Below are 14,733 nucleotides of genomic sequence, written 5' to 3'. Positions count from 1 at the left end.
ATTAGGGGGAGACAATGAATATGGAACCATTGCAATCTATAAAGAAAATAGCTTATTTTCAAAGTGTCTAAATCACCCTATTTTTAAAATTGGATTATTATTCACATGTACTTAAAAACACGCTTAGTAGCAGTAGTAGTAGCAGTAGTAGCATTTGGTTAATTCCCTACTCTAACTACTCTATATATCCTGAAAGTTCCAACTTAATATATGATATTTACAATCTAAAACATGACATAGTTGGTTCTGATTTTTTTCAAACAATCCCCCCAAAAATTTCATATTAATACTCTATCTGCTTTGGAAAAAAAAACAGTGTCTTTACTTGGTTTGAAATGGATTGCCAAAACACATGGACTTGATACACAACTCATTCCGACAGAAAGTTGATTTTATAATATTTGTAGAGGCAAGGTGAAGCATTCGTTAATAAAGCAGTTTATATCGCAAAGATTTTGCTACTTACTATGCGAAATTATGACTGGAATATAGTACCTTTTTTGACTTCGCTAACCTAATTCATGAGAATAAATACAATAATTAAACAATTTAAAGGGAGAACGTTATATTTTATCAGGTTGAAAAAATAGTGAAAAATCTCTTTTAATATCTCTGACACACTTTTAATGTGTTGAAAAATGGCGAGAAAAAAGGTCTAAAAAAGTTGAAAGAAATAGTTAGATATTTCTATAACCAGGTAGAAACTAGAGGTAAAATGCTTACATCTCCAAATTCTGGCTGCACTTGAGTGCCGGATGGTCCTGGGAACACATGTCGGAGGATGGATGGGGCGGTGACGTCACGCTCTTGTGCAACTTGGCCAGCAGTGTCAGTGGGATATGTAGCTGAGGTAGTGATGTCACTGGCTTGGGGGGTTGGAGGAGTGGGGTTCACCATCGTGTGAGTAGCCATCCATTCCCTCTTTAATTTTCTGCCAGGCTGCATTGGTTTCTGATCGGATGGGACATAGGCAGGCAGCGTTGGTCTGGAAGGGATGTGGGTGGCTCTCGATGGGCCAGCCATCTCCAGGTGTTGCATGGGAGTATTGTCATTACCCTTAGCTCTCTTTTCAGGAGGAGGCAGGCACTTCTCATAATTGTCCAAAAAAAGAAGAAAAATTTAGTACATAATAATGACTCCCTGTTAGCACCCCCTTGTACAGAATTTATTGTCAGGTATAATTTTGTCTAGGAAGCATCTGCCATTGTCCCAAAGATGCCCCTCCCCCCTTTTCAGCAATGCAAAAAGTAAAATTTGCGAGAAAGAAGCTAGGCATAGAAATCAACGGTTTTTATTACACGACTTGTGAGAAATAAACCTTGACAATCAGTAGTCTGTAGCCATATGATAGAAATCAATGTTTCTATTTTAACCATTTAGAAAATAAAACAACATATAATTTAAAGTAAAAAGAACTAAGGTGTTTTTAAAGTTAAAAAACACTAGCATTATTCTTTAGGGCCAAAAGGTGCATCAAATCCAGGCCAATGATTTAAAATCTATATCTCAAAATAGCCATCCATAAACATCGCAGACAAAATCTAATATAATTAAAAGCTAACCAAACACTAAACTTAAGAGTTGCATCTAGGAAAGGCTACATTAGTTTTCTTGCCAAATGTACCGTGAGTAAAACGCGATGTATTTAAAATACCAAAATAAAGTTCCTTCTTTCCAAAGATAATTCCGACTCCCTATAATTAAGTTAAACCTAGTTTCAAAAATGAAAAGTCCTTAATCAGCAAAGAAAAAAACTACAGTTAGCCTCAGACAAAGAACGGCGCTAAACAAGCTTTGGATTTTGCTAAGACAGTGAGCAATAAAAAAGGTGCTACGCACAATATTTCTAAGGAAGTTTAAATGATAAGAACCGTGTGAACGTTTGAATCATCAGAAATATTTAAAACAATTTATTGGACGAAGTGTTCGCATCCTTGAGCCACTTGAGTCAATTGTGAGCCAGTTCCTACAGCGCAGGACAAAAGAACTACGTTTGATAGTGGGGTAAAATTGCTTTTTGGAAGTATTCGTAAATCAAATTCTGGACCATTTAGATAGAATTATTTCACCATTCGAGCGTGGCGATTCTTTCATTGTTGTATCTCAGTCACCGTTATTGTCATTTGAAGTGAAACCATTGTGTTCACCCGAATATGTAAGTTTCAATAACTCTATTGCTTTTTTTACCTGTGTTTATTTCATTTTATATGTCTGTAGCCAGCCTAATAACAGGTAAATAGTTCGCAAATCTCCAAGGACGTTCCCAGGGAATCTGATCTCCAGATAACTCAAGAAAAAGAGGTCACATTTATATTTCTACACATTTTATTTTCTCTCAATAATTGAGGGCGGTGCGGTCATAAAGTTACTTCAATCCCCATTGCTGTGGCGCGAGGCTTGTTGGTCCAATCTTTAGCGCTATAAGCGGCGCTATCGGAGAACTTATAAGGTGTAAGCCCACGGCCTTTGAGCATAATATTAACTTCGACGCGGTCAATATTTATTACCAATTAAGCCCAGTCCTTCCCCTTTATAGCCACATTTTTATAGCCACATAAAAATTCCATCGCTAGAAATGGCACGGTCGGAAATTGGAGGAAAACTTGCGAACTAATTAGGCTATAAAACTTTATAATTTAAATTTAATTATTAGAGGGATACAGACATGTAAGTAAAGTAATTAGGCTTATAACCACTATGCTACGACAGGAAACCCTTTAAAATATCTCTTAGGATATAATAGCCTCCCCCAAAATAGGGTAAGTAAATAAAATAAATTTATTTTTTGATAAAAACGCAAAAAAAATGTCGGACGACCTTAACGATTTATTAATGGTGCAGAAGTTGGTCGTGAAAAATATAGAAATAGCGAAGTCTATCCCGGAATACAATGGTCATCCAGATATTGACGAATTCAATATTCAATTGGTCCAGTTTGTACAACTAACAAAAACAGAGCTAGAAGCGTTAGTCGACATGCTCCTACTACGATTAAAAGGCCAGGCCTTAACCTTTCTAAAACAGATTTAACATACCATAGGCAATAACGCTAACTTGACAATAAATACGGTTGATAAATTGTTAAAAGCATTTAAAGATAGATTTATCGAAACCAGTTCCATAAATAAATTGAAACACGGACCGGTGAGCTTTGACTATTCACAAAATATAAGAGAATATCTTGATAATATACGCATTTCGGTAGAGGCAAAATATGGAAGTGGTTCTGGGCAACTGTATGAAAAATTCATACTAAATACCTTTTTGCGAGGGCTACCCCCAAAATTATATAGAGTGGCAACATCCATAAATATGTAGACGTTAGATCTCACAGTTCAGGAGGTAGAGCGATTGATCGAAGTCTACACTATGGTCATAAATCAAAGTAACATCAAAATAAACAGCCTAAGCAATTAAAATATAAAAACAAAGTTCAAGAGCGATCAGGCGTTCCCCAACTTCTTTTCAAGGGATAATTCCCCAGTGCCACAAACAAATAAAACGCAAGAACCCGCTAGGCAGAAAACAGTACGTTTTCAGCCTGTCAAACAATCCAATTATGAAAATAACCATACAATAATAAGATGTTATAATTGCAATCGACCTGGGCATATCGCGAGAGAGTGCCATTATGTCCCCAACTGCATACCAAAAATTGCTGTCGGCAGTAGGCAAAATAATGGCAACTATTTGTTTGAAAGAACAAATTATAGCGCTGGTGGTGCACTAGGCTACAACCAGGGAAGATTGCACCAATCAGTACCTTACAAAACGTACCAACCAAATTTGTATAACCCTCCCCCCAACAGACAAATTAATTACCGATTTGAAAACCCAAGTACGCGCCAAGGCCATTATAATGCCAGAATACTATATAGAAATCACGAAAATTTACAGATGGAAAATGAAAATTTTGCAAGTGGACGGCTCAGCGCCAGCAAGCAGCACTGACACAGGATATCCACGTTACCCTAATAATACATGGCGAAGGCAGACAGACGTAAATCAATTAGATATGCCTACGGAAACTCATACGTCTGAATATCTATTACAGGCACCGACACATGAAATAAATCCTCAGGGAAACGTTTCAGGCCCCTCAGAAATAAAAATTGAGCCCAGAGGGTGCCCAGAATATTTAATAGGTCCAAAACAATAGTAGTGCCGTCTTGTAGTGATAATAATAACAAGTTACCTATATTTAATGATTTTTGTGTAGAAAACGTTTACTTTAAAGCTTTGATTGACTCTGGTGTGTCCAATTATTCTGAAAGACATTGCAGAGATGAAGTAAATTTAAAAAATAAGGGTACTGAATCTGCGAAAATAAAAATAGGAGATATGCGACATTACAGGTCAAACGAAATTAAGAAAATAGCGGAATTATGGAAAAACATAGTGAAACCCAACGTGACACCGCCAGATGCCGCAATGGCGCAGCATAGCGCCAGTATGAATCTAATAAAGAATGAAAATAAAGAGAAATATTACGGATTCACGATAAGGAAAACAAAAGTCCCTCCCAAAACGATGCAAAAAATTCAAATATCACAGATGATTGAACCAGTGGTTAGCAAATCTAAAATATGGTTTGTAACCCCATCTGAAATTCCCGAAAATTTGCTATGCGAGGAACAGATTATATATTATGACAAAGGAGAAGGTTTTATTTGGGTAACTAATAACCACGAAAATAATACAATTACAATAAAAAAGGGGACGTGTTTAGTTCAAATTCAAGTCTTATCAGAGAATGATTTAAATACATGGGAAAATTCTAAAAGAAACCTAGTTAACGGCATTAAAACCTCTAATAACAAATATCCTCTAACTAAATCGCAATTTTTAAACAAATTTAATATGGAGCCTATTACGGACATGGAACTCAATAAAAAATTACGCGTATTATTATGGAATTTTATGGACTTGTTTTACGCATCTGAAGATTACATCGGACTTATACCGTTTTATGAACATTCAATTTTAAGGACTGGTAATCTTGTAACGAGACGGCTATATTCTGTGCCGTATAAGCACAAAGAGTGGTTAAAAAATAAAATCCGTAAATTAGAAAAAAATGAAATTATACGACCCAGTATAAATCCGGATGGTGAACCAGTAATCTTGGTACAATGTAGGAATAGTGACCTTAGACTTATAATAGACTATAGAGCCCTCAACAAACAAGTAGTTAGCGATAAATTTCTTCTACCAAGAATAGATGAAATTCTTGACTCAATTTCAAGCAAAAACAAAATTTTTACTTCTTTGGACCTTACCCAAGGCTACCACCAAATGAAAATAGCCGAAAAAGATGTGCATAAAACTGCATTTTCAGCACCTGAATGTGGTTCATATGAATACTTAAGGGTACCATTTGGACTTAAAACAAATTCAAGGGCGCTGTGTAGACCCCTATTACACCTGTTAAGAGGATTAAAGAATATCATTCATTTTGTTGATGACGTCATATGCGTGGGAGAAAACACTGAAAAACACTTAGCAACATTAGCTAAGGTGTTCGAGAAGTTCAGACAAGGCAATTTAAAATGCCGGCCTGAGAATTTAAATTTATTTCAACCTGAAATTAAATTTTTAGGGGTAGTAGTAACACAAGGAGAGATATCCCCAGACCCGGATAAAATAAAATGTGTTGAAAACCTCAAACCCCCCAGAACTATGAAAGAATTAAGGGGAATTTTAGGTCTTTCTGGCTACTTTAGAAAATTCGTACGCAATTACGCCCAAGTTGCGAAACCCCTTACGGAATTAACTAAAGGGACTTCCCATAATGTTACCTGGTCCCAGGAAGCTCAAACTTCCCTAAACCGTCTAAAAAAGGCACTCACTTCAGAACCAATATTATCACTTCCTGATTTTGAAAAACGGAAAAATCGTGGTCACAACCGATGCGAGCTCAAAGGGGATTGGCGCTATTCTTTCACAAAAAATCCCGGTAGAAAACCCTAATCCTCTAGAGGGAACACCAAAACTAAACCAAATGGAAAGTTGTGTGCTATTCGAGTAGAACCTTATCAAAAGGCGAAAGTAGTTATTCCGCCACAAGTTTAGAATTATTATCTATAATCCACCATTTGGATAAATTTACAAATTATTTGATTGGTAGAAAATTTATACTACGATCAGACCATAAGAGCTTGCAGTACCTGCGCACATTTAAAAACCCCACAGGAATTCTAGCTAGATGTGATTATGAAAATCCAAGACCTAGATTACGAATTTGAACATTTAAAAGGTAAACAAAACGCAGCTTGTAACTTTTTGAGTAGATATTATAGAAAAGAAAAGAAAATATTCCGTCGGAACCAGAAAATATTCCGTCGGAAGCTGTCGGTCCCAGAATATATTCCGTCGGAAGCTGAGAAAAATGAAGTTAACGCTATTAATGCTAAGAGCAAACATAAATGTAAGAAAAACAAAGACAAAGACACAGTAAAGGAAAATAAGGTTAACTATTGTCCCTTGTCTTTAGAAAATATAAAAAGAAAGCAAAAAAAGGACGAAATGTGTTCAGCGCTTATTAATTATTTTGTGAATGACGATGCGTTACCGGATAAATTCAAAAATCTTGGAAAAGAGATAGATAATATTTACTAAGATCTTAATGAAGAAATACTATGTAGAATCGTGACTGCTGAGACAAATAGAAACCATACCTCAATAATACTTGTATTACCACAAAACTCAAATGTGCCTGCATTTGAATATTTTCATTCAGATATAGGTGGACATTTAGGAGTAATGAAAATTTTCCATAAGTTAAAACAATATTTTTACGTGCCGTCGGCAATGACAAAACTTAAAGAATTTGTAAGTACATGCGAAGCCTGTAACTTAAGAAAAATCCCCCCAGTTTATCCTAATCCTCCAATGGGAAGGGTCCCGGTAGCAAAGTACCTCTTCGATATTATCTCATTTGACTTATACGGGACGAGCGGAGCCTTGCCTGTTTCCAGCAGAGGCCATACTTGTATTCTTTCAGTTATAGATCATTTTTCCGGATTTACTTTTGCAAAAGCATTAAAAAATCAAAGCGCTTACGCCACAAGTAAGGCGTTAGCGAATTTATTTTTACAATTTGGCGTGCCAAATAGGGTTTTGAGTGATAACGGAAGCAATTTTGTTTCAAAGGTAACAAAAGATTTAATGAGTTTTCTTAATATAGAGAAAATGGTGACAGCTCCGTACCACCAACAACCTAATGGTAAAATAGAAAATAGGCATTAAATATTTTCGAACGTATTAAGTATTTATACAAAAGACAATAGGAAAGACTGGGATCAATTCTTACCTTATTTAACTAACGTAATCAATACTGCTTATTCAGAAACAACCAAAGACAATCCATTTTATTTACTTTTTGGTCGTGATTTTAGAATCCCGTATGATGATATTATTGAATCTCGGCAGCATTATAATAGCTCGGAAGATTACAAACAAGAATTCATAAATAGGATGAGGAAAACTTATAAAATAGGTAGGCAAGAGTTGGAAAAATGTAAAATAAAACAAGAGCTAAGAAACCAACCAAAAGTCAAGGGGAGTATAGATTTCAAGGAGACTGCGTCTACCTAAAGAACGAAGCAAAAACGGAAGGAAAAAACTTTCCAACAAATATTCTGGACCGTACAGAATAGTCAAAAAGTACGATAACGAATATACTTTTAAAATGGAAAACCCCGATAGTGGAAGAACTTACGAGGCGCATGTTAGCCGAATAAAAAGAGCCAAATTTCCAGAGAGATGGGTATCACATCCCTCCTCTACTAATTCGTCAGATGCAGAAAATGAGCCCCCTAGATCAAGATTGGCAGAGCTAAAACCCTTTAATTCCAAGCAAGACTATTTCGAGAATGAGAGTCATGAGAAAAATTTTGAGGAATTTTTAGCTATGAAAAATTTGTTTATTCCAAAGAAAAAATCCCTAATACCAGTAAGAATAAAAACACCAAAAAGCTCAAAAAGTTCATCACCAGAGAGCGCGGGAGAATTAGATTATACCATATCCCCAAAAACCCAATTTTTCCCCGATAGAATTTCGACCCCTTGTCCCCCCAAAAGATTTCCAGACGATATGGTTTCCCCTGCACCACCAATAGAAAGGCCCCTGTTATTGCAGGAAGAATTAAATAGAGCTGTAGAAACCCCCGGTATTACCGTAAAGAAAACTCCTCCCAAAGAATCAACTAAAACAAATCTGCGAGAAGCTATGGATTTAATAAATTTCCCCATAAAAACGAGTCAAAGTACATTGCCAGAGAATATAACTCCCAAGGATGACCAGCAAGGACAATATCATGATATAACTGTGTCCAAGGTCAAGCCTAAACAGTGGACTTCATGGAGGGAAACCCTAGTGCAAAAAATGCCCCATCCCCCTGAGGAAATGGCATTCAAACAGTGGAGGAACCCCACAAAAACTCTTGATTCCTCTCAAAGCTCTCAAGAATCAAATCCAAAGGAGTAGAAATTTACGAAGGAAGGGCAGGTGATAGCTCAAAAAGTGCCACCTCTAAAAGGTCTAATCCGGATTTGTCAGAAAACAGTTCCGAAGAATATGATGACGAAGCAGATCATGTAGTAGTTTAAGAAATAGGGACATAAAGAATGATTTCAGCAGTCGCATACACGAAACAAACAATATTAAAATGCGAGGATTTTCTTAAAAAACAATAAAAAAAAATTTGACCTTATTTCGCTGGCAGAGCCTAAAAACAAAAAACCACAAGAAACAGAGGAGAAAATAACGACACAGTCAGGCAGAACGGTTAAGAAACCTGACAGATGGAAATATCCCTAATTATGGAAAGACAAATTTCAAATCCCTTATGAAAATCAACTTGTGATCCACCATAATACATTTAACAGTGTGCAAGTAAAGTTAACCAAGTCAATATTAATAAAAAAAATAATAATAATACGAGTGATGTCAAAACATTGGTGATCAGAGAGAAAGGTTGCAACAGAAAATAACCAAAGGTAGGAAGCTCGTGGTCTACTGAGGACGACAACTGGCGTTGGACCATGTCTTGTGGGAAGCCTTGGGAGGAACTCAAGGCCCATGCAGCTTTTAATTTGTTGGGTGTTGGCGGTCTCCTCGGATTTTCTGTGAAAAATCGACCAATGTCCTAACAAACATTGATGTCAACAAAATAAAAAAAAACAACAAAACTACCAGTACAGAAGAGTCTAATTATGTGCTAATCATGTTCGTAATTACAAATGTTATCATTATCTCACTTCCAAGATAAACTGTTGGAACTTTGTCTTGTTATAATAATACAGAAAGAATAGACCCAAGTTACAAAACAGAATTACTGTTACAAAATGTGGGTACGATAACCATAAAACAAGGGTGTCGACTCGTAACTAAAGAGTCAACTGTCCGAACGCCGTTAATTACCACGAGCACAAACATAAATAACTTCAAGTCTCAAAATAACTAACTTCAAGGCAATTAACCTGTCGTACACTATTCCCAGTATAAAAAACGAGGAAATAAAAGACTCGATATGGTCAAAAATAGAAAAGAATAAAGGGTCAATAAGGCTTACAAAAATAATAGAAGCATTAGATTCCCAGATTCCCCTATTTACAAATGAAAACCAGAGATTAAAGTATGTGGATAATAGATACGGATTGTTCTCAACCAATTCCTGGTGGAACATACTATTGGCCGTATGTTTCGTATTCGCAACTTCCCTGACCGTAAGAACCCTATTGACTTGTAATTACGAAAAAATCCTGAGACTAAGAAGGCGAAAACCAAGAGAAGAACACGGAGAAACGGCTGAAATGCAGAGGTTAAACCCAGAACCCCCTGAGAACGTCTAAGCCAAGAAAAAGGGAAGACATGAGAAAACGAGTGGGTATAGAGGTCTTCACTCGTCCTTGCTATGTCTTGTTCCCTCATTGTAAGGTTGTTTGCGTACAACCGTGTGGTTATGACGCTGCAACATGCGTTTCTTAAATAGCATGGACGTGCGTGAACAATGCAAGCATAGAACATGTTGCAAAATTAGACCCCAAACTTAATAATGTAGAGTAAATTATGTTTATTTAATAAGTATTGAAGAATTAAATAAATCCTTTATTGTTGTTTCCTTTCTCAAAACAAATTTGAAGACATCTCTGTTTTAGATTTCCCAATGGGAATTATGTCATTTTATTATAACCAACTTGATAAAAATTTCGTTTTTTGTACTAATATCAGTGTATTTACTTAACTCTGTCTCGTAGCGTAAAATTCATGGACCCAATCGATGCGTGACTTATTTGTACTATGAGTATTTGCTTTAAAGAACGTGTGATTCTGCCTCGTTATTTTTATTACAGGGAGTGGATTGACATATTGGATATTGAGCATTACAATGATTTGCCCAGTGCAGATACAACCTAGTAGCATCTATTTTCATCATACCTTAACCAACGAAGACTACTCACCATACACTCCAGGCAATTTTCATCCCAGATTTGTCTAAAAAAAAAAGAGTTACCTTTTATCGTTTTTTCATCTACCACGAACCACATTACCTACCAGGTAATATTGTATTTAAATCTCAGTATGCAGTTGATTATTGAACTATACAATCGCATACATCCTGAGAACCCACCTGAACAGTACAGGATATAGGTACCTACATATCGCCTTTGATAATCATTATGTATCCATAAACCATACGACCGTATAGTCATGATATTTGATGACCCCAAAAACTATTTATGTGTCAAAGACTTACGCGTCGAATCCCTTTCGACCATCACTCGAAATCCATCCTATCCACTCTGTGTGGAAAATTCATATCTCTGTTATCCCATAAATGTTACGAGATAATTTCTGAACAATTGACCTGGAAACCAAAATTAACCCCAGTGACCAACCCCTCAGTGACAATATACCCCGCCCACAAGTTAAAGACAATATGTCGAAGGAGTCACTATAGTTTGATGTCGACCTGTTCCAAACTCAAACTTCAATTCCCCCATGATTAACCTTGGAATTACCGCAAAGGTTAATAGACGCAAGCCATGAGCTAACAATTTTATAAGAGACACAAATGAACAATTTTGTGCGAGAATACATTCTCTATGTGACTCAAAATATCCCAAAAATGATATGCTGAGAAGAAAATAAATGCACTCCCAGTGTTCGACCCCTTAATGATAAGGCACCCTATGAACTATCAAAAAGCAGGTGAAAATGAACCCCGATAGCATATCCCACACCTGCAGTTGAAAGTATCGTTTCCCAGTTGACAATTAGAGAAAGCTCATGCTATGAACACAATTGTTCTTGACCTATCCTATAAAGAAACTATAACGTAAGTGCTTTAAAAGATTTTGCCAAGACAAAAAGAGTAAAGGACAATAATTTACAACAGAAGGATTGAGTACACTAAAGACTCGAATGGTGAAGAAATATATGTGAATTTACATATGTTACTTCTTAATAACTTTGATAACTAAAAATCCCATTATCCTATCATTAAAGTTGCGTAGCAAACATCCCCAGTGAAAGTGTTTTAATGTTACCAGTGAACATGGTAAACCCAATATTGTGTGTTGTAAATCGTTCTTATATTTAGTTTTAGATGTCCGGTTATAGTTATATATAGCGTTGTCGAGCTATTCATTTAATGTAGCATAGATAGAAAGTAGTGTGCCATATAAACAGCAAAATCAAAAAAAAACCTTGTACAAAGTGAATTCAAAAAAAAATGTGAAGGTAGAATAGCCCCAAACTTGTTGGAAATGTAAAAGTAATCAGTGTTAGATGTAGACGAAAAAATCTTTAGTATAGTAGCTAGCCTAGAACCATGAATAATCTTAATCCGGTAGATGAATTTTAGATAGGGATGTAGAATAAAATAAGAAAAGTAATAGAAAAATTTTTTAGCACTCCTGATTAAGCCATAACATAAATATAAAATAATTATGTAGAAGAAATAGTTAATAAATTGCGAACATTTTAAAAGCCCAAAGGCAAGCAAGTACTAATGACGGGACGTCATTAATTGATGGGAAGGGTAATATGTACCATGAGTAAAACGCGATGTATTTAAAATACCAAAATAAAGTTCCTTCTTTCTAAAGATAATTCCAACTCCCTATAATTAAGTTAAACCTAGTTTCAAAAATGAAAAGTCCTTATTCAGCAAAGAAAAAAAAACTGCAGTTAGCCTCAGACAAAGAACGGCGCTATAAAAGCTTTGGATTTCGCTAAGACAGTGAGCAATAAAAAAGGTGCTACGCACAATATCTCTAAGGAAGTTTAAATGATAAGTGCCGTGTGAACGTTTGAATCATCAGATATATTTAAAACAATTTATTGGACGAAGGGTTCGTATCCTTGGGCCACTTGAGCCAATTGTGAGCCAGTTCTTACAGCGCAGGACAAAAGAGCTAAGTTTGATAGTGGGGTAAAAGTGCTTTTTCGAAGTATTCGTAAATCAGAATCAGGACCATTCAGATAGAATTTTTTCACCCTTCGAGCGTGGCGATTCTTTCATTGTTGTATCTCAGTCACCGTTATTGTCATTTGAAGTGACCCATTGCTGTTCACCCAAATATGTAAGTTTCAATAATTCTATTGCTTTTTTACCTGTGTTTATTTCATTTTATATGTCTGTAGCCAGCCTAATAACAGGTAATTAGTTCGCAAATCTCCAAGGACTTTCCCAGGGAATCTGATCTCCAGATAGCTCAAGGAAAAGAGGTCACATTTATATTTCTACACATTTTATTTTCTCTCAATAATTGAGGGCGGTGCGGTCATAAAGTTACTTCACTCCCCATTGCTTGGCGCGAGGCTTGTTGGCACAATCTTTAGCGCTATAAGCAGTGCTATCAGAAAACTTATAAGGTGTAAGTTCACGACCTTTGAGCATAATAATACCTTCGACGCGGTCAATATTTATTACCGATTAAGCCCAGTCCTTTTCTTTTATAGCCACATTTTTATAGCCACACAAAAAAACCTTCATCGCTACACAAAGGCTACACATTTTTTTAATCTATTTCTTCCTCTGACCTTCTTCCTTGCATTGTCTTTCCTACTCGTGTTGATCCAATCAGATCTTCTGCAACTCTGATTGACAACATTTTTCTGTCTTCTAAAAAGGATATTAAATCTACCTCTGGTATTATTTTCTCTGATCTTTCTGACCATTTTCTAATTTATTGTTCTGTTCCCAAATTGAAAATGCTGAGCCAAGAGGATACCAGAGGTGAGTCTTATTCAAGAATTTATAGTCAGAGCAATGTTCATAACATTATGTCTGATCTTAGTGCTAGTGATTGGTGTTCAGTAATGAATTCTGAAGATGTTAATAGGGTTTCAGCCTCATTAATGAGTCGGCTGACAATACTAATTGAAAAAAAAATTCCCCTAGTAAAATCTTCTAGTAAAAATAAACCCAAGATGCCTTGGATGTCTCCTAGTCTTGTGAGATCAACAATGCAGAAGTCAGAGTTTTTTAAGCTGGCTTGCATAAGCCTTCATCCTGATGATTTATCAAAGTATAAACATTATAAGAATGTTTTAACATCAACAATTAGACTAGCTAAGAGGAAGCATCACAGAAAGTTTGGAGTGTAGTTAATGAAGCTTTATCTCGTAGGAAACAATCAAAGAAACAGCCTACTGCCTTCAAAAATGCAGATAGTTCAACTATTTAAAAAGCAGCTGTACCTAGTGCCTTCAACTCTTACTTTACCACCCTACCAACTGTTAAGACCCCTCCTTTCCTAAACTAAGGAAATCTTCACCAGCTGAGAGAAGTATTTTTCTAACTCCTTGTACAAGCATAGAGATCTGTGATTTTATTTCTTCTTTAAGTAGCAGTAACACAGCTGATGCGCTTGGACTAACAAACTATGTGCTTAAGTCTGTTTCTTCTTATGTTACTGAACCTCTTGCCCATATTTTTAATCTATCTATTTCAAAAGGTGTATACCCTGATTCGTTTAAAATTGCAAAAGTAATCCCCCTTTTCAAGAAGGGTGACCCCAGCTAAGGTTCAGATTATACACCTATATCAATTCTCCCAATTTTCATGAAATTACATGTATCAGTTGCGCATAAGAGGTTTTTTTCGTTCATCTCAACGAGTGCTTCAGCTGGACGTGGTTCTGTTCTGTCTGATAACCAGTATGGCTTCCGACCTAAACTCTCTACTGCATGTGCTCTAGTTGACGTTACAGAATTCGTGCGTGTTAACATAGACAAGGGTCGTTGCGCTCTAGGACTATTTCTTGATTTTTATAAAGCTTTCGACATAGTAGATCATTTTGTCTTACTGGGAAATCTGTCTCTACTTGGAATTCGGGGAATTGCCTTTGAATTGTTTAAATCTTACCTGTCTAATAGATCTCAGTTTGTGTGTTATGATGGGAAATGTTCTGGTCTAGCTTCTGTTTCCAAAGGGGTACCTCAAGGCTCAGTTTTGGGACCACTCCTCTTTCTTATTTACATTATTGACCTTCCTCCATCTCCCAACCTCCGTCTCCCAACCATCTCCCAACAACTCCCAACATCTTTCAGTTTGGATAAAATTAAGTCAAAGGTTATTGTGTACCAGTTGTTTGTTTTTTGTTGATTTTTCTCGCATTGTGTTTATATTTTTGAGTTTTCCTTCCCTGATTTGTTTTGTGTGGATTTTGTGATTGATACGAGGTCCTCTACAAGCTATGCTTCTTGGGACCTCTAGCGCT

Source organism: Artemia sp. Qi Xiang Cuo, chromosome 3 (assembly GCF_049724085.1).
Source record: "Artemia sp. Qi Xiang Cuo chromosome 3, ASM4972408v1, whole genome shotgun sequence".
NCBI classification, from domain to species: Eukaryota; Metazoa; Arthropoda; class Branchiopoda; order Anostraca; family Artemiidae; genus Artemia; species Artemia sp. Qi Xiang Cuo.
This window is presented reverse-complemented; position numbering follows the sequence as displayed.